Genomic DNA, 25,189 nt, shown 5'->3' on the forward strand with positions numbered 1-25,189 from the left:
AGTCTAAGAATTTATCCATTTCTATTAAGTTATCCAATCTGTGGGTATATAGTTTTTCATAATATTCTCTTATAATCATTTGTAGTTCTGCAACATATATTGTAATTTCTCCTCTTTCATTTCTAATTTTATTTATTTAAGCATTCTCCCTTTTTTTATTAGTGAATCTGGCTAAGGGTTTGTCAATTTTGTTTATCTTCTCAAAGAACCAGCTCTTAGTTTCATTGATCCTTTTACTGTTCATTTAGTCACCATTTCATTTACTTTTGCTCTAATTTTTATTATTGCCTGCTTCTGCTGCTTTGGGTTTCATTTGTTCTTCTTTTTCTGGTTCTCTTAGGTGTGTTTTAAGATTACTTATTTGATATTTTTCTTGTTTGTTGAGGTGGGCATTTATTGCTATGAATTTCCCTCTAAGAACTGCTTTTGCTACATCCCACAAGAGTTGGTATATTGTATTTTCATTTTCATTTGTCTGCATGTAGTCTTTTTTAATTTCTCCTTTGCTTTCTTCATTGATCCAAAGGTTGTTCAGTAACATGTTGTTTAGTCTCCACATATTTATGACTTTCCAAGCTTTTTTCTTGTAGTTGCTTTCTAGCATGTGTGAAGAAGGTGTATTCTGCTGTTTTTGGATGGAATGCTCTCTCTATATATCTATTAAGTCCATCTGATCAAATGTTTCATTGAAATCCACTATTTCCTTGTTGGCTTTCTGTCTGGTTTATCCATTTATCTAAGTGAGGTGTTGAGGTCCCCTACTATTATTGTGTTGCTTTTAATTTCTCCCTTTAGGTCTGTCAATAGTTGCTTTATTTACTTTGGTGCTCCTGTGTTAGATGCATATATATTCATAAGTGTTATGCTGTCTTGGTGGAGTGTCCCGTTTATCGTTATATACTGCCTCTCTCTGTCTCTCATTGTCTTTTGTATCTTGAACTCTGATTTGCTTGATATGAGTATGGTGACATCTGCTTTCTTTTGTTTTCTATTTGTTTGGAGTATCGTCTTCCATCCCTTCACTCTGAGCTGAGATATGTTTCCTGGAGGCAGCATATTGTTGGGTCTTGTCTTTTAATCCATCCAGCTGCTCTGTGTCTTTTGATTAGAGAATTCCATCCATTTCCATTTCGGGTGATTATTGCTATATGAGGACTTAATACTGCTATTTCATCTCTTCTTTTTCAGTTGTTCTGTTTTTCCATTGTTTCTCTTCCTTTGTATTTCTGACTGCCGTTTCATTTTGGTGGTCCTCTTGGTGGTTTTCTCATTTTTAATAAATTGTTTCTCTGCTCTGATTTTTTGTTTAGTAGTTACCCTGAGGTTTGTAGAAAAGATATCATATATGAGATAGTCCATTTTATGATAGCCTCTTATCTTCACTAACCTAAGAAGGCTCCACCCTTTTAAACTTCCCCTTCTCAGTTACTGTTGTCATAAATTATTGTATTTTGTGTTGTGAGTTCGTGACTAAGTTGAAGTGTTTATAGTTAGTTTTGATGCTTTCCTTCCCTTTATCTTTTAAGCATAATTATTGTCACCCTGTTCTGAAAGAGAGCTGCACTTTTCTGATGTTGTGCATTTACCTCCTTGTTCAAATGTTTGTATAAAGTTGCCTTTTTGTTTCAGGCATGAGGACATCCTCGATCATTTCTTGTACGGGAGGTCTAGTGACAGTGAACTCCCTCAGCTTTTGTTTATCTGGGAAAACTTTTATTTCTCCATCATATCTGAAGGGTAGTTTCAATGGATAGAGCACTATTAACTGAAATTTTTGTCTTTCAGTATTTTAAATATATCATTCCATTCTCTCCTAGCCTGTAAGGTTTCTGCTGAGAAATCCACTGAAAGCTTGATAGGTACTCCTCTGTTAGTTATTCTCTTCTGCCTTGCTCCCCTTAATATTTTTTCTTTTGCACTGACTTTTGTCTGTTTTACTATTCTATGCCTTGGAGAAGGTCTGTCATTATTGATGTAATTAGGGTTCTATTGGCTTCATGTATTTGTAAGTCTGGTTCTTTCCCCAGGTTTGGGGCATTCTCAGCTATTATTTCTTTGAACAAGCTCCTACTCTTTTCTCCATCTCTTTTACCTCTGAGATACCTATAATCCTTACGCTGCTTTTCCTAATTGAGTCAGATATTTATTGAAGAATTGCTTCATTTTTTAAACATCTTGGTTTTCTCCTCCTCCACCTGAAGCATTTCAATATTTCTATCATCTGAATCACTAATTCTTTACTCCGTAATGTCAGTTCTATTTTTTAAGGATGCTAGATGATTTCTTATCTCATTAGCTGCATTCTCCATATCCAAAATTTCTGCTTGTTTTTTTTCTAGTTTCTACCTGCGTGGTGAAGTATTCCTTCCCATCAATTTTATTCCTGAGCTCATTAAACTGTCTTTCTGAGTTTTCTTGTAACTTGTTGAGTTTCTTTATGCCACCAATTTTGAATTCTATGTCATCTAGATTGTAAATTTCTGTGACTTTAGCATTGGTTTCTGGAGATTTGTCATTTTCCTTCTGCTTGGAATTTTTTCTGTGGTTTCTCATGGTGTTAGATGACAGAATCTTTTGCTGGGGCATTTGTGGTGGTATCAGGTTGCAGATTCTACCTGCTAGTTCTGGGAGGAAGCAGGAACTGTGTTTCTGATCCTACTCTGTGTGCTGGAATGTGCGTGGGTACAGGGGTGGTCCCACTGGCCAGGAAAGCATCCACACACAGTCTCAGAGCTGCCACCAAGCAGAGGTGCATTCCTACTTGTGGAGCCACACTAGTACTCTGGGCATTTGCACCATCCAGGAAAGTGTCCATGTGTGCATGTATATGAGCTGTTCTCTCTTTTTATGGTTGCCAGAGCCACTATGCTGGGTGTGCAGAGCTTCTTCATGGGTCCCAATCTTGGCCATTTTTTGGGACTGCAGCAGCAGGATGGGCTCTCCCGCTGGCTGAGAAAGCACTTGTACATGGGGCCAGAGCTGCCACGGCCCCTACCCACAGTCATGCCAAGGCATGTTCCCACTTTTGGGATCACAGCAGTACTATAGATGGTTGTGCTGGCCAGGAAAATGTTCAGGCATGCACACATGTCTGCCAGGGAAGGGTAATGGAGTGCTCAGCTTTCACCACCACTACCTGGAAAGCCAGTCCATCCATCTTCAGATGTATAGCTGCATGGGTCTCTTAGACATCCTGTTGTGCTTTGTAGGTATCATCCATTGGTCAAGGAATGTCCATTTAGTTGTAGTTTAAAGGGGAATATATAAAGGGAACAGCTCACTCTGCCATGTTTCTGATGTCACTTCTGAGAATCTATAATTTTCAAACAAGCAAAATAACATCTGGTATTTCCAGTGGCAAGTAAGCAAGGAAGAAAAACATTGAAGTGGAAAAAAATTTAATTGAGATAAGAAATCATTAAATTTGTAGGTAAATTTTAACCAACACTGACTGCCTAAAACAATAATAGTAATGTTTACTTTGGGGAATTAAAATATAGAATTAAAGTATAAGAAAATAATTAAATTTTAAGAAAATAAGAATCATAAAGTAAAATAAAACAAAAAAGACGGAAAGGGAAGCTTTTGATTATAGTGTTCAAATGGCATTTTTTTTTTTTCAGAGTAAAGTCATAATGATGAGCGACTTTAGAACCTTGGTATTAATATTAAGATATTAAGAGCAATTGTTAAAAGCACACAAGTAGATTTTGTAGCTTCTAAAGTTGCAATAGTGGAGATAAATATGCAATTTAAGAGGTTCTCAAGCCATCAAAATATAAAAAAAATAAAAGGGAAATAATAAGAAACATTTAAAAATTCAAATAGAAAGCATCATGGAAGTAAGATCATGGAGATAATTTCAGTAAGCCAGCAATCAAAATAAATGCTAATGGACTACATTCGGTAAAAGGCAAAAAATTCCTAGTTGCTTTTAAAAATTCAACTATATGCTGAATATAGTATAATGTTAATAGTAAAAGAAGAATATATATATGTACCCCTACATTCATGCACATACACACACACCTCCCACATATATCTGTGTGAATCTGTGTGTGTGCATAGCAAACACTACATAAGCCAACAGAAAGAAAGCTAGTATGCTTCCATTAACAGTAAAGAGTATATTTTAACACAGAATAATTATAAAATGGGAAAGGCACCTACCTACAGATTTTATATTATATGAAAAAAAATAAATCACTCTTTTGTGTCTGTTACTTGCAGCAGACTGTAATATCAATGGATACCTTAGAAATTTTATTATTTGTGGTGGCTGACGATTAGAGGAAACCTAGGTGTCCACTACAAATATCACAGATAATGGATGACTATTATGGCATACATGAAAGAGGTCAAACTAATAAATTAGATGTGCATACCACATCATGCCTAAATTTCACAAATACAGTGTTAGGCAAAAAAAAAAAAGAAATACAATGACATCTATAGGATTGTCATTCATATAATTTAAACATACATGCCAACAGAGAAGAATAGCAAGCATTTATTCGTGGCTTACTATGTGCCTGGTATTTTCGCAAGGGCATCACATATATTAACTCATTAAATCTTCACAATAACACTAGGAATGTTGACAGCAAAAAGGTTAGGCAGTTTTTTCAAGATTAAATAGCTATTTAGCCGGAGAACCAGGATTTAAGCTAAAGCAATCTGGCTCCAGAATCTTCACTCTTAACCACTATGCTATACATTATATAATTTTGCAAGGGCACCTACACGTCCAAGGACATGTATTAGGAGCATTATGAAGATGGGGGAGAAGCCAGGGCAAAATGATAGAATAAGACAAGACAGGAAATGTGCACAGATCAATAATGAAAGAGTGCCACATCCTGAGGATTATGATTAACACACTGTCCTGCATCTGAGGTCAAAAAATAAACAGAAAAGAAACAGAGAGAGGGAGAGGGTAAAGTACCAACTCTGGCTCAGATTATTGTAATCGAGAAGCTAGGAGTTGATCTTGTGGCTGACAGATCAGAGAGTTTAGTGACATATTTATGATCATTAGAGTTAATGTTCCCCCGCTTTTTTTATATGGGTCTGATGTGAAAATACGTCTAGACGTTGCCTGGGACACTGTCTTTGTTTTGTTGACCATACTGCCCGTGTTCAATTGACAGGTAATAATAGAAGGAGAGTCAAACATAGAGTCAAACTCAGTGCCCAGCCACGATGTTGGTCTTCTTCTGATGTTATTTTTATGTCTTTTAAGTTCTCTCTTCAAAAAGTGTAGCTGAAAACAAGCACAAAGTCAGAACAGATACTAAATGTTTTGAGACGTTTTATATAAACATAAGGCAAGGTTATATTTTTTGATAATGTCACTTATCAATTCAATATGAATCTTATTTCCTCAGCTTCTTGTTTCAAAATGAGTACAAGAATGAGCAAGTGACTAGTCACTAGTCTTAGACCCATTTATGGCTTTTGTCCCTAACAAACGATCTATAATTCCAGAGACTCCAAGATGCATACATAGGAGTACACCGAAAAGGAAGGAAGGCCTGGGTTGATGGACTTTGCATAGCCAGAGAGTAGCACCAAAGTTTCTGGGAGATAGGAGAAAGGGTGCACCATTCCTTGATTCATTCATATCTATTGTGTATTTCAAGGTTTTCTGAAAAGCAGACAACAGGAGGTGATTACCCATGAAAGGTAATTTTTAGAGGTATCACTTCTGAGGGAAAATGGAGAGAGGAGGCCAGCAGAATCATCAAACAACACAGTTCTAACACTTGTGAAGGAAAGAATGAAGAAAGTCAGGTTGCATAGATGTCTTAGACCACAAAGCAGTCCTAAGAGTGTTCAGTAAGGCCAAGTGAGGGAACTTGAGGCGAAGTCCGTCATCAGAGGAGTCTCAAATTTCCCAGAGGCTGATCTGCCTTAGTATTCTTCATGCAAGAGCAGCCTGGAGGAAACGAAGGCTTCAACATAAATGTGATGGTAGAGTCAGAGTATAGCAGCAGGGACTACAAGTCAATCATGGCGAGATTTGAGAGCAGTTGGTCATCTGAAACGTTGATTTTCATGCCTTCAAGACTACTATATACTCAACACTGTACTAAACACTAAAGAGGGTAGAGACAAGTGGGTAGGTGTTATGAGCTGAATGTCTGTGTCCCCCACAAATTTATGTGTTGAAGATCTATCCCTCAATGTGATGATATTACGTGGGGCCTTTGGGAGGTAATTAGGTTTAGATGAGGTCATAAGGGTAGGGCTGCCATGATGAGATTACTGCCCTTATAAGAAAGGGAAGAGACAACAGAGCTTCCTCTCTCTCTGTGATATGACAACACAGTGAGGAGGTGACTGTCTGCAAGCCGGGAAGTGGACTCATGAGGAACCGAATATTCAGGCACCTTGATCTTACACTTCTCAGTCTCCAAAACCATGAGAAATAAATGCCTGTTGTTTACGCCACCCAGTTTAAGGCATTTTGTTACAGCAGCCTGAACAGACTAAGACAGTAGGATATGAAGATGAGGAAGATATAAGTCATGCCCTAAAGGTGCTAACAAATAATGGAAGCAAGCATACCAAAACAATAAGAGAGAGACAATAGAAAAGTGCAAAATAGTATATTACAAAGCATGCATTGTGGAACTAGAGAGAGAAAATTAATCATTTCAAGTAGGTGGAAAAAGGAAAGTTTCACAGAGGAAGTGGCATTTAATTTTTGTCTTGATTAAAAATAATTTTTATAGGCAAATAAAGTGTGGAAAGACATCCAGGATGCAGGAACGGCATAAGCGGATGAAAGGAAGACCTGGCCCAATTTAGAATTGTCAAATATTAAGTTGATCATTGTGGGAGCACAGGCAACATTTTTTAGGAGAAGAAGATGGAAATGTGGATTGGGGTTGATTATAATAGCTGATTGGTTACATTCCTTAAACGTATGTGTGTGTGTGTGCATGCGTACGTGTGTTTATTTTGTTTCTTCCTGCAATGCAGTAAAGAGTTGCTGAAGGTTTTACTCAAGAGGGTTAGTGTAGCATGATATGATCAGACTTGATTATCAGAGAGATTCTTTAGACCATATTATGGAGAGTGAATTAAAAAAGGACGAGTCTAAAGATGGGAAAGAGACTGAAGGTAGAGAAAACACTTAGAATAGCATTTCTTCAGTTCAGAGAAAAAACATGATGAATTAAGGAAGTGAAATAGGAAAAGAAAGGAAGAAAATAATTCAAGATACATTTCAGAAGTGAAATTGACAGGACCTGGTGAGTAATTGGGTGGAAGATAGGAACAAAACTAATATTATTGTTATAGGAAAGTGTTCCTCCACTCAAATGCCACACTATGATTATATCAAAATGTATGTCCTTATGAATCAGCAAGGAAGACTCTCTGCAGACAACTGGACCCAGTTCTTGAGCCAAATATATACTTTTCTTGTAAATTCCTAATTTGGCATTCTGTTTTATTATGAGTCTTAAAAGTTTTTAAAATGTTTTTCAGCCCCATCTAACTTGAACACTTCTCCGTAAACTAATGCTGTTGATTTTCTAGACGGTGATCATTCCTCCAACTTACTGCTCCCTTTGGAGACCTTGTCTGAAGGCAATACCTGACATCTCTTTGCCATCTCTTCTTAATTGAAATGAAAACTGAGTAATGAACATGTGGAAATGTTTGTGAGCTTTTGTCCTATCTGTGAGGTCAAGTCTCTGTACAAACAATGCTATCTATCTCTTGGAAAAGAATCAGAGCAGATTAGTTCCATGGCTGCTCTCAGAGCTTATGCTGGTGTCCCAATCACATCATATCTAACTCAGATATTTTGAGAGGATTATAAACTTTGTTTTTGTTCTGAAGACATCTCAGAATAAGAGGGATAGCCAATGTGAATGTGACAGGCCATTTATTCATTTTACAATTATTTTTGGTACCTGCCATATGCCAGAAATTATCACTAAAAACTAATACTGCTACTAAAACTACTACTATTATCACTCATAATGGAAAAAACTACATAAATATGATAATAATGATCACATTATGCTTCATTCCATTTAAGTTGTCTCTTAGTGCTGGGACATATCAATCCCATAAAGTTATCTCTCTGCCTTGAATCTTTAATTTAACTTCTGCCAAAACAAAGATTTATCAGCATCCTCTAGAAATATTCAACCCCCACAGATATTCAAGATTCATAAGCAGGTTCCAGCTCATTATCGAAAGTGACTTTTACAACCTCGTATCACATACGGACAGATGCAAATGTCCTTCTAGAGGGTCTGTCTCACTATTCTAAAAATTGTATTTTTCTTACCTAACTATTTTTGTCTTTCACTTTGTAGATGTACCAAATTCATATTAAAATTTACTATTTCATTCAACAGATATATATTGGATCTACTATATGCTGACCACTAATTGAAGTGCCCAGGACATACCTCTGTACAAGACAGACATGGTACCTTTCCTCATGGAATTTGTAATCCAGTGGAGGAGAGCGATAATACACAAGTATGCAAATAAATAAGGTAATTATTTGGAATGCTATAACTCATGGGTGTGTGATGGATTGTGGCAAATACAAATGCTAGATTCACAGACCAACTTCTCCATAAAGAACCTCCATTCCTTCTTTGTAGACACATTGACCTCATGAGAGGATTAATTCATTGTTTAATTAAACAACTATTTGTTGAACATCAACTCTACAGCACCGTTCTAGGTGATGAAGATAAAGAAGCATACCAGAGAAGGTCCTTGCCATCATGGAACCTATATTCTAGTGGACATGGCATTTCTTTTCATAGGTTCCATTAATACTTTTGGTCAATGGTTCCAAAGTTCTTCCCAAAAAGTGTGGTGTTTATATGAGATCAATTTATATAGAGGAATTTGGATGTGACAGCCCTCAGAGCAATGAATGTGCCAAGATGAATCCTAAATTAATTTAAATATCAAAAATCATTAGAATGCTGAAGTTGAATATTTCCGCTATACGAGCTGTATACTTGTATGCTAGTTGTGGCTTCTAAGTCTTTAAAACACAAAAGAAGGATCATGAAAAATTTCTTCCAAGTTACAGTTAGTATAAGGCAGATTATCATTTGTAAAATGGTTTAATTAGAGGGGAAAAGTTGAACAAAGGGTTAATAAAGTCATCAGGCTGTTATTTTTCTGAATGTTGAGTTTTTAAATAGTAAAGCTCTACCCAGACAAAAAAGACATCATAAACATAATAGAACAGTCGTCTAACACTTGAAACAAATGGCCATTGAATTACATGGGGATGGTTTACAGCAATATCACAGAAGCACCTATACTGAGAAGTATGTTGTTGCTACTTTTAAAAAAGTTAACTATCTTTTTTCTAAAATCAATGGCAGTTCAAAACATTACACCGTATCCTCGTCACCTTGCCGAACCCCTATTATATTCAGAAGATTGAATTACCAAGAAACACAAAGATCTGCCAAAATGTCTAAATGATCATCAGGAACACAGAAGTCTAGGTAATGTTACAATTAACAAGTTAACCAAAATCTTGTCTAGAAGAAACCTATTAATATTGAATTTAAGAAAGAATGAGGAAAGAATTATTTATTATGCCACCAGTAAATATCAGTCATTGTTAACTTTCAAAATTAATCTTAGCATATTCAGTAGTACATGATTTCTCCAGAAATTCTCACAGAATTCAAATACTGGCCTGTACACAAAATTAATTTTTATCTAATATTGCTTCCTTTTTTAAAGTTTGCTTTCAATCATATCACTATTTTATTAACATGATATGAGATTACTTGTTTAATAACATTTCCATTTTTAACCAGTTATTTAACTTGCATTATGTATACATAGTCAAGCCAATGCCTATAACCAATGCGTGCTGGTTCCTTTATGGAGAGGAAGCCCAAGCAGCTTACCACATAAAGATATACCATGATACTATATATTATGTAGAATTTATATTTATTTGTGCATTTCCTGACCTTCATTGTTCACTAAGATGTAAGAGTTCGATAATGAGTCTAACACTAATACGATGTTACTTAGAGGCATCTAAGATTTTGCTAGCGTTTTGAATGCCTCTTCATCTATCACTATCCTGGTCTATTGATTTGCACAGAATTTAAATTTGTAATACCCTACTGTTACTAGAATGTTGACGAGTTTGTTTTTTTAATAATGGTGTCAAGAACTATGAAGTGTCCGAGATTTTGCTATGCTTGCAAGATAAAAATTAGCCTTCCACAATTTCATACATGCTACCAGAAGACATGAGACTCCTGAGTCAAAGACAAAGGACTTGTCACAAACAGCAGAGCAGGCAGCATGATTTTAATATTTGCATTAGTTCCTCTTGCCCCCACCAAATCCCATGGGGGTGATACAGAAAGGGCCAGGTGGATGATCTACAAACAGCAGGTCTGGGTCATAACTGAGGAACCCTTTGCTTAGGCACAATCTTATAAAAGGCTGCTGGCAAATGTGCCCAACACTTTCCAGAGAGAAATGCATTATTTTCATTATTCTGCTGAGGAAGCATACCTGTTCTCTGCCCTGGAAGGAAATGCTATCTCTAGCCTCCAAGGCAGCTTGCTATACAAACATCCTTGAAAAGAATCTGGAACAAAGCTATTGATACAACTCAACCAAAAGACTTGCTGATATGCAAGAGACTCTTAGAAATATGTCTCCCACCATTTGATTGTGGATTGTGTGATCTTCATATAGTTCGTTGGAGGTCAACAATTAACCTTGTGAACTGCTTGATAAGAGACTGCTAGTTCTCTGAGATTCTCTGTGGCCTGTACATCTAGAGGTAAATGACCACAGGACTCACATACATTCACTATTCAATTTTTGAATGGGGCTTTCACATGCATTTTGTCAGGGTCCATGTGTTTGGTAAAGACTGAAATGCACTGGATTCAGTGGCGATGAAAAAATAGATATAGTTGTGCATAGTACCTTCAGTAATATAGTATAAAAATGGTTGAGGTTAATTTCTAGATGTTCTTGATTTCCATTTCCTTTGCTAATATTAGGATAGTGATAATACTATTTGAAGAATGAAATATCACGCACATGCAATGTTTTATACCTTTACCATATTGCTAAATCATGCCATTTAAGGAGAAAAAAACTGAACATATACATATTGAAAAGCTCTTTTTATTAACACTGTTCAAAGTTTTAACTGTTAACCAGAGTTTTTGCTAAGAATTTTGAAAGGGGAGAGCTGATCAACTAACTCATCATATTTACTCACAATCAAAAGATCACTAATGGTTTTTCTGGACTAAATGCTTTGATATTGGTATCGATAGATGAAACTGACTCTTGGAATTGTGGTCGTTTAAATATGACTATTATTGGCAATGAAAGACCAACTGCTAATTCATCTGTAACTTGTTTGAGACCCTAATCAATATGGGGCCTGAGAAATCCAGTTTCCATATTGATAGTAATTACCCAAAAGTTACAACCTTGGCCTAAAGGAGATGGGCCAATTCACTCATATTCCTTTGAACAACTAGAGGATAAAAATAATCCAAGTTCAAAGAAAACATACCATTGTAGCAATTTAGAATGGTGACACTTCATAGAAGACACACTGCATCTTTTGGAAAGAATACAACATGGATATAAATGATTCATACCAAACGTTGCCTCTAATAGGTACTCAGGTACCAATATGAGATCAGTGTTGGTCTTGAAAATGTAGTGCAATATTTCAAGAGCAAAGTCAATGGTTCCTGAACAGAACGCTCATTTAGCCCTAAGCTTTGTGAACAGCTCTTTAGAAGGGTGTAGAAGGTAGGGACTATCTGTTTTTTCTTTAGTATTCATTGAATTCATGCAGTGAGATAAATTTGAAAACTCCTTTAGAAAGAGAATATTTTATGAAATTGCAAGCATTTTGCATACATAGATATATATTTTGACTTTAATATTACATTTAAAAATGAAACTGATATCGAATTCAAATCTTTTTAGGAAGTAGGTGTGACACAAGCTAATATACATAAATAAAATGCCTTTGGCATCACAGATTGTACAACTGGCCCCTTTTTTATACAGTTAAAAAAAAAGTTCTTGGGGCCTTCCCCATGACCTAGTAGTTAAGTTCAGCATGCTCTGCTTTGGTGGCCCAGGTTTGGTTCCCAGGCGTGGACCTACACCACTCGTCTGTCAGTGGCTGTGCTGTAGTGGTGGCTCATATACAAAAAGAGGAAGATTGACAGCAGATATTAGTTCAGGGTGAATCTTCCTCAGCAAAAAAAAGAAAAAAAAACAAAACAACAAACTAGTTCAAATCTTCTTAGAATGGCACATGATGTTTCACAAAGTAATTTTGACATATTTTCAGTCTCTTGCTTCTTCCTCACATGCACAACAAGCATTCATTTACTGAAATCAAAACACTTTTCATCTCTCCATGAATTTGCACATTACTTTGCACTGAATATCCCGCTTTCTCTTCTCATCTGCTGAACTCCACTTAACCCTTCAAGGTTCACCACCAATATCTCCTTTCCTGTAAAGCTATTTCTGGTGCAACCTCTCCTCCCATTATTCTCTCCTCTTTCCAATCTATTTTCTCCCAAAACACTTTTTACATGCCTTTCTCATGATACTTTTTATATTGCTTTATAACTAATGATCAATCTAATCTGTTTTGCTCACTTGCCTGTGAAATTCTCAGGGATGAGAATCATGCTTTGTTCATTGTTGTGGCCTCTAACACACATTGAGTGCTCCATCAATGTTGACTAGAGAAGATAATACACTTCTTAGTCCTCATCTTACTTGACATTTGACTATTCCTTATTTACAGAAACACTCTCTTCCTTTGGTTTCTGTAGTATCACTCACTTCTGATATTTTTCTTCATGACTCTGGAAAATACTTCCCAGTCTCTTTGCATACTCCTTTCTATGCTAACCCCTTAAATCATCTTTCTCAAGGCTCTGGCTCTTTCCTATGCTCTTCTCAATATTGACTATTCCTGCAGAGTCCCTTCGACTCTCGTGACTTTTATTATCACCCACATGCTGATGAATCCCAAATAAATATCTCTAGCTCAGACTTTTCTCTCCGAAGCAGGCATCCATACCCAACTGTAGTCGTGTACTAAGGAAGGAGAGAGGAGGGTGATGGGAACTTTCGGCTCCAGCAGGGAGGAGTATTTTGTCTCTGGAATTGCTTAGTGTTGCTGGCACATGGCGATAATAAAAAGCACATCACTTTTAGTCAATTGTACTATTGCTTACAAATTCCCTAGAGACCATGCACCATTTTATTGCTTACACTCATGGAGGACTTCTTCCATTGTTCCACTTTCGATAAATCTAATTGTCTATTGACATCTTTTGCTTGATTGTTTACTAGATACCTCACACTTACAATGTCTGCAACTGATCATAGCTATGCCCAACACTTATTTCTCCTCACGTGTTCCTGATGTTAGTAAAGCATGCCACCGTCCACCAGGCTTACAGTACAAAATCTAGAAATGACTCCACATTTCTACCTTACTTCATCTCCCCTCCTCACATCCGGACAGTTATGAAGCCTTGCTGTTTCTACCTCAAAAATAAATATCTAATCACCTTCTTTCCATTCTTACTGTACCCTATTCCAGGATTCTGTGATCTCTCACCTGATGATTAAAAGTCTCTTGTTTTCTCTCCTATTTATACTTTTATACCTATTTATACTCCTATTTATATTTATACCCTCAAACCCATTCATCTTCATCACTCCTTAACCAATGTAATATTTTAAAATTATACAACTGCCCCAGTAACTTCAATACTTAACACACTATAATGTCTCCTCATTGCTCTTGGGGTTAATTACAAATGTACAAATTCTATATGATCTGTCCCTGACTCCCCATCACCATCCTTTAAACATCTTTCTTTCTTCATGAGAATTTCAGCTTCATGAGGGCAAGATTCTTTGTCTTATTCACTGGTGAATCTTCAGTGCTTAGAAAAATGTTTAGCATATAGTAGGCACTCGATAAATACTTTCCAAATAAATGAATGAATTTACCTCACTTCCCATTGCTTTCTGTTGGGAGGGACCATATGGAATTGCCATTCCTGTAATCCAAAAACAGTGAGAGTTTAATATGGTTGAACGTAATTATTCCATCCACTATAGACGAATTTTAGTTCCCCCAAAGGCGTATGATCTTTCATAGCTTAGAGTCTTGACAAATCTTCCTACAGCCTTCAACTCTGTTTCAACCTTGAACAACCTCTATGCCCTTCTCTTGGACAGATCTTACTCATTATTTTAGGTCTCACCTAAGTGTTACTCCCTCCAGCCTCTTCATGACATTTCTGTCTAGATTTGTTCTTCTTATTGTATTTTTCTTTCAAAATATATTATATATTTCTTTATAACGTGACATACTTGTTATTTGTTCACTGCATGTACGAAGCACTATGGAGACAGGGTTTTTGCTGATATTATTTACTACTTTATCACTAGTAATGTGAAAAGTGTTTAATATGTGCTCAATAACTATTAATTGAATGAATGACTTAATGATGAGACACAGGTAGTACATATAGAGAGATACAGGTATAAGAGATGTGTGTCTCTGTTTTTTTAAATGTGTGAAATATATGCTTAATATTGCAGATAAAGAACACATATAGAGAAAGAACTTATAGCAGTGGGGATAAACAATAGGTTAAGGTCCTTGAGGAGGGAGGGATGAGATTCAGACAGATTAAACAGAAATAGGCCTGTATATCCAACTACTGGCTAGACATTTCCCCTTGGATGGCCCATAAGCCCCTAAAACTCAACACGCCTAAAATGTAATCTATCACCTTTCCTTTGTCAAGCCAAAAGAATACCAAAGTAACAATAACAATAGCCCTGCCCTCCCTCTAGTATACTTGCTCAACCATCTGCTTAATTGCCCAAGTCAGAAACCTGGGAGTCATCCAAGTCTCCTTAATGTTTCTTATCTTCCATATCCAATCTTTTAGCAAGTCCTTTCAGATCTATCTGCAAATGATCTGCCTCCTCCACTAGGTACTTTGTGCTCACTGAACAAAAGAATTATGTTGGTCTTTTCTCTACTTGGTCCCCAGACCTGGGAAAGTGCCTAGTGTACAGTAACCATTGAATAAACAATGAATAATAAATGTAACCACATTAAGTAAGGAGGAGGTAGTTAGAGCAGGCAGAAGAGAGCTGGCTTTTACAAATAACAAAGCCTAACAGATCATATCCTACAGTTAAATTAGTAAATAGTATCAATAAAACTGGGCCTTGGCATAATTAATCTGGTCATGTGAATGGTCAGTGTGTATTGATTTTGTAGATATATACATTTTATTACAAAATTTCCAAATATTTCTGTATAAAACATGTTGCGAAAGATGCAATGATGCAATTTAGAACTGGCCCTTCTTGACACTGACTTAATCAATTTATGTTAATCTGAATCCAAGTATGGGATTACTGGCATCATGATCATTTGTCATTGAACAGGGAAATTGTCCCATGTTACATTTCTATGCATATAACTCATCCCAACAAAATAGATTATATCTCTGTAAGTAGGTCAGTTCACCTCTCTGCAGGCTCAGTTTCATCTTTTAACAACTAGCAATGAAAGCAACAACAATATCTACAGCAACAACCACAACAATATTACACTTGGACCACTCAGACAATTCTTGAAAATAAATGTTAAACGATAAAGCATCTATTAGCATAAATTTATATGAATCATCTTATAAGGAAAAATAATACCTGTATTAAAAGCAGACGTACCTATTTCTAATATCCAACCCAGAGAAATACTTTATTTTTCCCCACTGCTTTGATGACAAATAATAAAAAGGTCAGTTCAAATTCCACCATACCATATTCATTCTTCATATATTTTGTTTGGAAAAGTGTAAATCTCTTTCCTTACTTTTTGCTAATAAGAAAATGTCAATCAAATGGAGAACTATTGGCAGCTTTAACGGTATTGTTTTCCTTGAGAGTCTAATAAGTTGATGTCCATAGGTTTTCTTTTTCGGCGAGAAAGTAGCTAAGATGTGAAATTCTAGCAGTCATATTTCTTAGGGTACTTTTCAGTACACTTTCCATGGATTTCAAATGGTACCATTTATGCTCTGGCAAAAGGCTGCATCCATGTGGAACCATTCAGTCCCTTTAAAAAGGCCTATGTGTTCATCAGCCGCTAAACTGATGAGTCTGTCCTCCCTGATACCTTATCCTATCCTCATTCTCAGGAGCACTAGGTTTTGAGAAGTGTTGTTACAGTATTAAAGCCACACTCACCAAACCACTGTCAATTTTACAGGTTTGATTTCTGATAGTCATCTTCCTGACGCAGGTCACCATATGTTTATTTACCACTTCGCATGTGGTAAAGACTTTTTGATGCCTCACACGAGACACAAGCCCTCAAGAAGTTGAAAATCTAGTAAAGTCATGAAATCTTTCTGAAATTAGTCTATCATTTGTGGGATGAAGCTAATGATTACAACTTCAATGAGTAGCTAAGAGGAGTAACAATACTATATTTATTCCATTGAGTTCCTGTGAGGATTAAATGAGCAAATACATGAAAATCTCTTGGAACAGTGCATGGCACATTGTCAATACTAAATATGAGCTAGCAATTGGGTTATTATCTTATTTTAAAGAGAGGAATCTGAGAATCTTGCAGCTTCAGGAACTTGCTCTGAGTCACATAGCTTTTAAGCAGCAAATTTAGGACATCAATCCCGATTTACCGTAGTACAAAACCAGTGTTATCTTTATTACCACAGAACTCTGGAACATGAACAATTGGAAAAATCCTTTTCTTCTTCAACACATTTTTAGTAAAGATTAGTTGAATGAACATTGAACTGTATTGTTATATTCACGAATCTGAAGTAACGAATATTGTACATGCACTGTAGCACATACATTTCACAACAGGTCAATGCTCTAGGAACTCTTATTATGCCCTTTGTACACATGAGACAGCTGAGGTTAAATATCTTGCCCAAAGTCTCACAGCTAGTATGTGATGAAGCTGGGATTCCAACTCAGTTCTGCCTAATTCTGGGAACCACACTTAGTGCCACATTTTTGTGTGTGTGAGGAAGATTGGCCCTGAGCTAACATCTGTTGCCAATCTTCATTTTTGCTTGAGGATGATTGTCCCTGAGCTAACATCTGTGCCAATCTTCCTCTATTTTATGTGGGATGCTGCCACAGCATGCTGTGACAAGTGGTGCTAGGTCCGTGCCCAGGATCCAAAACTGCAAGCCCAGGGTCGCCTAAGCAAAGCACGTGAACTTAACCACTATACCACCTGGTGGCCCCTTGGACCACTTTTAACTGAAGGCTCTATTGCTTTTGACTATAATTCCTAGGGATGGTTGTGATCTTCTGTGTCTCTCAAGAAACCAGTAACTGGTGTGTGCTCCCAAGAAAAGCATGGCCTACCCTTCCACAGGTCTTTACAGCTTCACATTGCATCCACACATTTTCATTATAATCCCACAGTTATTTATTTTATTTATTGTATTTTATTCATTCAATCATTAATGTTTGATTTACTCTGAATTTGGCACAGCATTACAGCTAATAATAAAAATTTGAAGAAAGAGATTTCATGCCCTTGGGTTGCTCTTGGCCCTGTGGAATTTAAAAGCAAAAGAAGAATTACTGTTCCAAGAAATTTATATTCTGTCTACATATACATATATATACACACACATATATATGTGAGTATATCTGTGTGTATGTTTATACACATATACACTCAGATATGCATGTGTATATATACACTCATACATAAATATACCTACAAAAATTTGTGATTGATAAAAATCTTTAGAAGCCAGCCTCGTGGCGTAGTGGTTATGTTTGTGTGCTCCACTCTAGCAGCCCAGGGTTCACAGGTTTGGATCCCAGGCACAGACCTTGCACCCTGGCCAAGCCATGATGTGGCAGTGAACCACATAAAATAGCGGATTGGCACAGATGTTGGCTCAGCAACAATCTTATTCAAGCAAAAAAAGAGGAATATTGGCAAGAGATGTTAGCTCGGGGAAAATCTTCCTCACACACACACACAAAATCTTTATTTATGTACTCCATTCTGAATGAGTCCATTCCTTCATATCTATATGCTCTACTAGTTTTCTTTAAAAGTATACATAATGTTTCCCTCCTTTTTTCTTTCCTTCCTTCCTTCCGCAAATATTCATCAAACCTTCCTGAAACACTGGGACCCAAGAACATTAGGCAGCCATTCTGCCTGCATGCGTTATATCAGTAAGCATCCCAGTCTGACAGTGGAAGCCAGCCACCACATTTCATAGTGATGTTATTATATATTTAGATGGACAGTGAAAGACTCTTCATGCTACTCAAGAGATTCACGAAGGACAGCTAAGTGTGTAACGCTGTATTCATGGATTAAGTAGTCCCAATCACTATAGGCTTGATTTGAGGAAGACAAATGTCTGGAGCCCTCAGGTGAAAATTGTATGCTCCTTGTTATCTCAAAGCAGTGTGTCACTGTTGGAGTTAATTACCTAAAGATCTCTGCATAGAATCCATGTAGCTGCGTCACGCTTCTCTTCTAAACTAGAATGATATAATTGTAACACACAAAATTAAGCCTCCATATTTACTCATAATGAGCTTCCTTCTCAGTTTTACTAGTGACATGAAAAACTAATAGTAGGGTCAATATAATGTCTCTATGGTAATTATCACGCCACTTCTCCTCTCTTCCTATATTCTTCTCATGTTACATTTTAATGTGTTTCTGCACAAGTCAATTCAATTTACCAGTAGGCAAGAGGCATGAAACAGGCCTGATTTTCTCTGGATTTACTTACAAGTAAACTGTAAAACTCAATTTTCAAGTTTGCTTTTCAATCAGATACACATGAGAAGAACAATGACTGATTTGGGGGATACCATTATTTATAGAGGTTTAATCTGATGTAAATAAAAAAGAAAAATATTAAAGGGTGGTGCGTTTGCATTTGCAAAATCTCTCTGTTTCCTTCTTTTTTCTCCCTTACAAAGGGATTTTAGGGTTATAATGTATAAGACATCCAAGAGATCTTCCAGTGCAGTGGGTTTTAAACTAGGGTATACGTATTTGTGTGTGGAGGTCCATGAAGACTTTTTAAGGAGTAGATGGATATGGCTAGCTTGAAGAGAACGCAGTTTCAGTTCCCTCACTTCTACAGGTCATCTTTCTAAAATGGATGCACCCAAAAGAACCTTGAGTGTAGACTCCAAGCAGGTTCTCATTTCTCAGGTCTCTTTTCACAATCTTCCTTCTCCTACTTTACAAAAGAATGGTAGTGCTCTCAAGTTGTCCCTAACATGACAGAATGGAGTATTTCCCTGGGGAAGAAAAACTCTCCAAGACACCAGACACAGGTTCAATTTGAAACACTGTTGTAACTATTGAGAATGTGAATCAAACTACCACTGGGTGTCACATTCTTTACAATTCATGTGTTTTTCAATTCTTTCCTTTCAACTGCATTGAAAGAAGACCTAAACCAGGTATCGGCTGATAAAATCTTTGACAAATAAGTCAGAATTCAAATGGGTATGAGACATTACTAAACTAAGACTCCTTTCTCATCTTATAGTTTATGCAACTAAGTTTCTAGGTCTAACATATATGCAAACACACACACAACAAAAAGTTCTAAATGGATGAATTCAATTCTAGCACAAAGCATTATTTATCTGAAGGCAGATAAACTCATTGAAAAATATTCTTATCCAAGGCACTTAAGAAATACATTTAAGAAATGCATTTCTAATAAACAATAAATTTTTGCTTTTATTTATTTGTATAATACTTTTATTTTAATTAATTATATGCTACTAAATAAGTGAGATGATAACTCAATACTGAATTTTTTTTAACCCATAGGAATGTATGGTCACAGGAAATGTTTAAATGAACATTTTTATGAATATATGAATTTTTGTGCCAAAGAAATATGATCTGATGTTCCATAAAAGGCTGAAGCATAGAGTATATTACACCAGTATAAAATATTGTGGAAATGGCTATATGAGTTACAAGATAAAAAGAACAACAGAAAATTTCTGACAGTTATAATAGAGATTGTTCATATACGTTTTAATGAATAACGGTGTGCATCCAACTGTTTTGAGATATAGATACTATTGGATGAATTTAAAAGAATGATGAAACATCTTTATTTTTAAAATTCAATATTTATAATGTGCTCTAAAGTATATTCTTTGTGACCATTAAAACACGTAGTGAAAGTTTTTAGCGTTTAATTTATGTTTGTCAGAGAGTAAGTATATTAAAAGTTTTTTATGGTCTGTAGAGCAAAAATAGTTTGATGAACACAATTTGAATACAACAATTGTCAAATAATTTTCACAGTTGAAAACTTCCTACAATTGAAATCTTACTAGGAAGCTCAGTATATAAAACAGATGTGCTTGGAACAGCTGTGCCCCCCCCCCTTTTCATCCCACAACACTCTAACCCCAGGAGTAGCCCTTGAAGTATCTTTGCATCCTTTAAAAACAGTTTCCAAATCACTGATCTAGTACAACCTCTTATTTTACAGTTGCAAAGTAGTGGCTCAGAGCCAGCAAATAACTGAACTTTGCCCAAACTCAACTTATCTAACTTCAAGGGAAAAACGTAACATAGACCATCATAAGACACTATTCTGCCTCCATGGTTCAACCTAGTCTTTAATAAATCTTTGAAAAGTGAGTACTTCATATATAATTTCTTTGTTCTCTGTTTTTTAAATACCTCGTCGTGAAAGCTTGCATCACACTTCTCTTTTCTTTAAGGGGTTTAAACAATCCAAAGGGTAGAGCAAAACTTCAGAATTGTGTAATGCAAACGAAGGGCAAATTTGGTTAAGTCAAATGTGTTAATTTTATAAAATGATTAAAGAAATGAAGTTTTATTTACTATTTAATCTTAGATATGATATAAACCAGAGCACAAATAGGCAAAATAAGTGTATGTAGTATTTGGGTCCGTATCCAGAGTTCTGTAGCATAAGCCCAAATCTGTTTTAGTGTGCAAGAATTACTTACTGGACCTAGAAGTGATAAGAAAGATGAATGTGACTCGATTTTCTTGAGACTGATGTTTGCAAAGCTTGATTATCTACAAATATACCTACTTAGATAAATATTACTTAACATAGCTCATTTTACATAATTGCATTTGTGACAACACGGGTGAACCTTGAGGGCATTATGCTAAGCGAAATAAATCAGACAGAGCAAGACAATTACCATATGATTTCACTCATGTGCAAGATAAACGAACAAACACGTAGATACAGAGACCAAATTGGTGGTTACCAGAGGGGAAGGGGCCGAGGGGAGAGTGAAAGGGATAAAGGGGCACATGTTTATGGTGATAGATAGAAACTAGATTTTTAGTGAACATGATGCAGTCTATACTGAAGACAAAAGACAATAGTATACACCTGAAATTCATATAATGTTATAAACAAATGTGCCCTCAATAAAAAATAAATAAATAAAATAAAATAGAGACAGAATGTATGTTTCATTTACCTGAAGACATGTGACTGTTAGACAGAGATTCATTTCTTCATTGTTCAACAATTCATTTTGATGTCTTGTTGAAAAGACTTTCATACTTTTCTGGTAGAAATTAAAAAAAAAAAATTAGAAGGCCCTCTTCTGCTTATGCTCTAATACAGTCTCATCCCTAGCTTAACTCTCCAAACACAGAACTATACCATATCATATGTTTCTGATTTATTATACCAGTATTAACGTGAAATCTTCAGCTCTATCTACAGATAAAACAAATAACAGGTTACTTGGATCAATAATGACAGTCAAATTAGCTAATCACATTGACTGCACAAATTGTCCATGGTTAATTGGATGTATACATAACAAGTATTTCCGGGCCTTGAAGTCAATATTTCCTGCCTATTCCTTGGCTTTATGTCTGCACTTACCTCTCTGACGTCTGCTACTGCTTTCCTCCTTGAACACTTCTAGGATCATCGGCCTTGTTGCACTTCAATTCTTCCATCGTACTAGGCACGCTCTTGCTTCACAGCTTTTGCACTGGCTGTTTCCTTTGCCTGGAATAAATGTCTCCTAAATAAGTGCACGACTCACTCTCTCACTTTTTTCAAGTCTCTTTTCCTAAAAGCTCTTTGCCAATGAGGTCCACTCTTATTGTTATCTTACTTTTTCCTTCTTTTGGACTTATTACCATCAAACATGTGATACAATTTCTTTGTTTTCATCGCGTTCCCCTCTGTCCTCCAAATATAACTTCCACAAAGGCAGGAATATTTTTTTGTCTAAAGGAATAAACAATGCTTGATTTCAAATATGACAAAATGTAAAAAAAAAAAAATTTCAATATTAAAGCATATAGTAATATATGACCATGGGGCCTTCTACTTATGGAGGATACTAGTTTAGGTAATAATAATCTAGGAAGGGTAACAGTAACTATATACAGAGGAATCTTTTTTAATGATTACATCATATTAACAAGGAGAACAAGAGAAAAGAAGTTGAATGAGTGCGGATAATTCAGCACAGCTGGATCCAACTCATTTTGCAAAATAACACTCAAAAGGGAATGTTGTCTGTATGATCCTTACCATGACACACTGAATTTTATTATCTGTGGTACTTACTGGACCTCAGAACCTGAAATACGTCTAGTGCTAATAGAAATACTCTATCTGCATTACAAGCGAAACTTGAATGTTACAGACAATAGAAAACTCGTGTTTTAAAATATATTGTGTATTATCAGCCTAGTAGCAGCATTTAAATTCAATTCACAAAACAACTTTAGATTAAGGCAGCATAAAAAAGGAAGCTGTCAATGCAAGGCTAAGAAGCATCCCAAATTAAATTTTACTGTGGGCTCCAAATGTTAAGGTAGCTGCATGCAGTTTAATAAGCTAACTATATTGTTTATTAATATAACTTCTTATATGATGTTAATTACTTGTAAATATGCTAATCTTCTCCTTTAGAATGCTCTCTCATCCCTTTTTCATTTCCCAGTCCTGACCTAAATTTTGGAACACTGGTGATATATACGAGTAAGAGAAAAATGGCAAACTACCTTTACTCTTAAAATTAGGCTCACATATTCTTTTCCTATAGTACACTCTGAAAAGCACATTGAAATATAAGTAATTTGCTTTGAAAATGTTACTCTGCCTTAAATATGATCCTGAAAATATTCAAAAGAGTTCTTCCAAATATGGATAAGGTCATCATCAGCAGACAAAGAATGAAAACCCAGAGTCAAATAGGAAAATTGCAAAATTCAGATAAAGTCATTTTTTTCAATGAAGACAGGCAGCTGCTCTCAGGAACAGATTGTATTTACAATTGGCAGAAGGGCTACTGTTCTAATACAGCTAACACATGGCCAGCAGCTTCTTGGATAAAAACTCTTACCTCAGAGACAGTGCTGTCAAATTAAAGGACCAAACTTTACCTGTTTGAAAAGACCAATCACTGGCTGTGCATTAATGAATCCAGATCCAAGCAGCTTGGCTCCAGCTAGCTGTGAGTAGCAAAAAAGTTGGAATGAAGCCAAGAGCTGGACTCAAGTCCACAATCATTTAGTGCCCTACCACATGCCTAGTATTCTGCTAGCTTGTGGTAAGCAGCTATACTTCTTGCCTTGCCACATTCACCCATCTCCTTCCTATGTGCTATTTTTGATATTTTATTAGCTCACAATTTCCCAGAATTGGATTCCAGTTCTCCCTACTTCCATCTCTCTTATTTTAATCTTTCTCTTTTTTTGAAATCCAAATGTGACCTTGCATATACCCTGCTTTAACCTCCAATGACTCTCTGCCTACTAATGTAAGATTCTGAAGTCAGGGATTTTCATTTGTTTTGTTCTCAGCTGTATCTCCAATGACTAAAAAAGTGTTTGCAATTAATAGGCATCAAACAACTATCTATTGAATGAATAAACTAATTTTTTCTCATGGTAACAAATTATCCTTCACATGACAGGATAATATGCTTCACGATCTAGCCCTAAATCATTTTTCCAGGCTCTTTTCCCATAATCTCTTCTATCAAATACTTTCTATGTTCTAACACACTCTCACTGTACCAAAAATCCACCAGATTCCTAGAGGCTGCCCACAGTTCCTTGACACATAGGCCTTTCCAATATGGCCGCTTACTTCAAGAAGACAGCAAGGAGAGTTTCTACAGTGAGTTGGCTAGCAAGATGGAGTCTTATATGATGTGACAGTATCATAGGACTGACATCCATCACCTTTGTCGTGTTCTATTGGTCAGAAGCAAATCACATGTCCTGCCCATATTCTAGGAGAGGGAATTACAAAAAGGTGTGGAAACCAGGAGACATGGATTAGGCCATGTTAAAGTCTGTTTTTAATGCTGGCTTTGCAGCTGGGTGGATGGTTATGCCATTTACCAAGATTAAGAACAAATGAGGACAGATCAAATTTATTGTGGGGCTAGAGATGGGGGGATTCAAAGATCATGAGTTTCGTAGTGGGAATCTTGAATTTAAGGTATCCATTTACAGATGTAGAGAGTGGGATATACAGATCTGAAATTTGGAACAGAATTTGAAGCTGAAGGACTAAATTGAGAAGGTTGTCAGCATGTATTGGCAGCTGAAGTATGAGAGCAGAGGAGATCATGGAAGGAGAGGAAGTCAATATCCAAAGGAACTTCCATATTTAAGGACCCTGAAAAAAAGTATTCACAAAACAATTATTTATTCAGTGTCTATTATGTGTCAGGTATTGTGTTAGGTGTTGTCCATTATAGGTGTCTTGAGCTCAGATGAGATGTCTGAGCTGGGTCAATAAACTGACTACGAACCCTTTTTGGACCAGGACCACGTCTTAGTCATCATCGTATCTAAAAATATAGAATAATTATTTATATGTAGTATATGTCATATATACTCTGAACTAAGGAGGGACACTCATTTATCTGTTATAAATATATGTGCATGCACACACACACACTCACATTCATAGACTAGCCCTAGGAATAGGAAGCTATAGCATTCTGAAGTGTGTTTCTATCTCACCCTTTTTAGGATATTTAAACAGACTTTTTTCACATTACAGAG

This window comes from Equus caballus, chromosome X, assembly GCF_041296265.1.
Source record: "Equus caballus isolate H_3958 breed thoroughbred chromosome X, TB-T2T, whole genome shotgun sequence".
Lineage (NCBI taxonomy): Eukaryota > Metazoa > Chordata > Mammalia > Perissodactyla > Equidae > Equus > Equus caballus.